The sequence below is a fragment of the Delphinapterus leucas genome, chromosome 15 (assembly GCF_059928025.1).
Source record: "Delphinapterus leucas isolate spDelLeu-1000000601 "Yukka" chromosome 15, BTC_Dleu_Yukka2, whole genome shotgun sequence".
In the NCBI taxonomy this organism is placed as follows: domain Eukaryota; kingdom Metazoa; phylum Chordata; class Mammalia; order Artiodactyla; family Monodontidae; genus Delphinapterus; species Delphinapterus leucas.
Genome location: NC_143143.1, coordinates 81466427 through 81469378, shown reverse-complemented (window position 1 = coordinate 81469378; position 2952 = coordinate 81466427). Strand labels below are relative to the sequence as shown.

The 2952-nt window shown below is 48.5% G+C and overlaps 1 pseudogene; it reads left to right on the top strand.

Annotated features, from left to right (window-relative positions):
• The first annotated feature begins 267 nt into the window (after positions 1-267).
• On the top strand, positions 268-1987 carry LOC111186733 (adenylyl cyclase-associated protein 1 pseudogene; annotated as a pseudogene).
• Positions 1988-2952: the final 965 nt, after the last annotated feature.

The following is a 2952-nucleotide window of genomic DNA, read 5'->3' as shown; positions in this document are numbered from 1 at the left end:
AGAGAGTGATTTGAGAAACGCTGATGCAAAAGATTGTACATTGGTATTCTTCCACTTTTCGTTGCCATTTTTAACCACTTTGGTAGGCCATTTTAATTTCAAAGACTACACAGTTTTTTTTCACACCAGTGAGCCAAATCCTATGGGAAGGTAATGAACATAAGTGTGACTCGCTTAGAATGTGGCCTCAGTAGAAGAAAAAATCTCCTTAAGAAATGTTTCTAGGGAGAGCGGCTGAGCACAGTCCCAAGGTGAGGCAGAGCTCTGAGCAGGTGCTACATTATGGCTGACACGCAAAATCTGGTAGAAAGATTGGAGAGAGCGGTGGGCCGCCTGAAGGCAGGCTCCGTGCCCCTGACACGCACCGTGGGTGTAGAGACAGTGCTGCAAAAGCAGGAACGACTCCATAGGTGCAAGCGTTTGACTCACCGTTGGCCAGTCCTGTGGCAGAGTACCTCAAGATCGGTAAAGAGATTGGGGGAGATGTGCAGAAGCATATGCGGAGACGGCCCACACAGGTCTGAAGTTGGAGTGAGCACTCTTGGTTACAGCCTCTCAAGGCCAGCAGCCAGCAGGCAATAAGCTTTCTGATTTGTTGGCACCCATCTCCGAGCAGATCCAAGAAGCGATAACCTTTTGGGAGAAGAACCGAGGCAGCAAGTTGTTCAATCACCTGTCAGCTGTCAGCGAAAGTATCCAGGCCCTGGGTTGGGTGGCTATGGCTCCCAAGTCTGGTCCCTAAGTGAAGGCAATGAATGATGCTGCCATGTTTTATACAAACTGACTCCTCAAGGAGTACAAAGATGTGGGCTGGGTCAAAGCTTACTTGAGTATATGGACAGAGCTGCAGGCTTACATTAAAGAGTTCCATACCACTGGACTGGCCTGGAGCAAAACCGGGCCGTGGCAAAAGGACTGAGTGGATTGCCATCTGGTCCCTCTGCTGGATCGGGTCCTACCCCAGCCCCAGGCCCACCTCCCCCTGAGTCCCCACCAGTTCAGGCTCAGATGAGTCTGCTTCCCGCTCAGCACTGTTTGCACAGGTTAATCAGGGGGAGAGCATCGCACATGCCCTGAAACTTGTATCTGATGACATGAAGACTCAAAAGAACCCTGCCTTGAACGCTCAGAGTGCTCCAGTACGAAGTAGCCCCAAACCATTCTCTGCATCTAAACCAGGAGTCAGCCCATCCCCCAAACCAGTCACAAAGAAGGAGCCAGCTCTACTTGAACTGAAGGGCAAGAAGTGGAGAGTGGAAAATCAGGAGAATGTTTCCAACCTGGTGATAGATGACACAGAGCTGAAACAGGCGGCTTACATATTCAAGTGTGTCAACTCAACATTGCAAATCAAGAGCAAAATTAACTCTACTACAGTAGATAACTGTAAGAAACTCGGTCTGGTGTTCAATGACGTGGTGGGCATTGTGGAGATAATCAATTGTAGGGATGTCAAAGTTCAGGTAATGGGTAAAGTGCCGACCATTTCCATCAACAAAACAGATGGCTGCCACGTTTACCTGAGCAAGAATTCCCTGGATTGTGAGATAGTCAGTGCCAAATCTTCTGAGATGAATGTCCTCATTCCTACAGAAGGCGATGACTTCAATGAGCTCCCAGACCCTGAGCAATTCAAGACCGTATGGAATGGGCAGAAGTTGGTCACCACAGTGACAGAAATTGCTGGATAAGCAAAGTGCCACTGGGTTCTTTGCCCTCTCCCTCACACCGTGGGATAAATCTGTATCAAGATGGTTCTTTTCTAGATTTCCTCTACCTTTCTGCTCTTAAACTGCTTCTCTGCTTTGAGAAGCACAGCTACCTGCCTTCACTGAAATATACCTCAGGCTGAGATCTGGGGTGGGATAGCAGGTCTTTGATCTTCTGCAGGAAGGTGCAGCTTTTCCGTATCAGCTCAACCATACAGCCAGTCCATTCTTAAGGAACTGCACATCAGGACAGGTGTGTTTTAGCTTTCAGCCTTTGGGGTTATTTGACCAAAAAATAGTCTTTGGGGAAGAATAAAGCAGTCCCCAGGAATTAACAGATCAGAACGTTCACACAAGTTAATCTTTTTCTAACAATGAGCGTGAAGGTAGCAGAACCTGGTGTGACCCTAGTTGGTTCTTCTAACTTAAACTAATTTTCACTATTGACAAGTGAGGCAAGGGTTGCACAGGACCAAAGGCTGAAGCTTGGCCATCTAGCATTCCAAGCAAAATGATTTCCTATAAGCATTCATTTTCTTCTGCATTCCATCCTGTATCTGCCCGAACCTGAGATAGTAGGTTGTCCTGTGTTAGCTGCTGGGGTGGTGCCCTGCACCCAGGCCAGCTAAAGGAGTCTTGGACCCTTCCTCTCTCTGGGGCCCCTGCCCACCACCTTCCTACAGAGATGAGTTAAAAAGAGAGAGAGAGGGCTTCCCTGGTGGTGCAGTGGTTGAGAGTCCGCCTGCCGATGCAGGGCACGTGGGTTTGTGCCCCGGTCCGGGAAGATACCACATGCCGCGGAGTGGCTGGGCCCGTGAGCCATGGCCGCTGAGCCTGCACGTACGGGAGCCTGTGCTCCGCAACGGGAGAGGCCGCATACCACAAAGAAAAAAAAAAAAAAAAAAAGAGAGAGAGAGAGAAAAAAGGAAAACCACACCATTCCCAGGAATCTGGCTTCCCTTCCTCCTTCCATGCTGGGTGCCCATCATCCATCTTCATTGCTTCCTTTGCCCTGTCATGCTCGACAGCTTTTGGCTTCTGTCTGGGCACCTGAACAGAGGACTAAAATCTCCATTGCAGGCTGGTTTTAGGTCTTATGTAAAAATCTTGCACAGAATTGCTATTGTAAATTTCAGTTTTTCCTCTAGGACAAACACTTTACCAAAATACGCAACTTTTTTTGGTGGGAAGAGAGATTGTCCTGTGATTTCTATGCATTTCCTGAGGCCTATGGAAATGAACC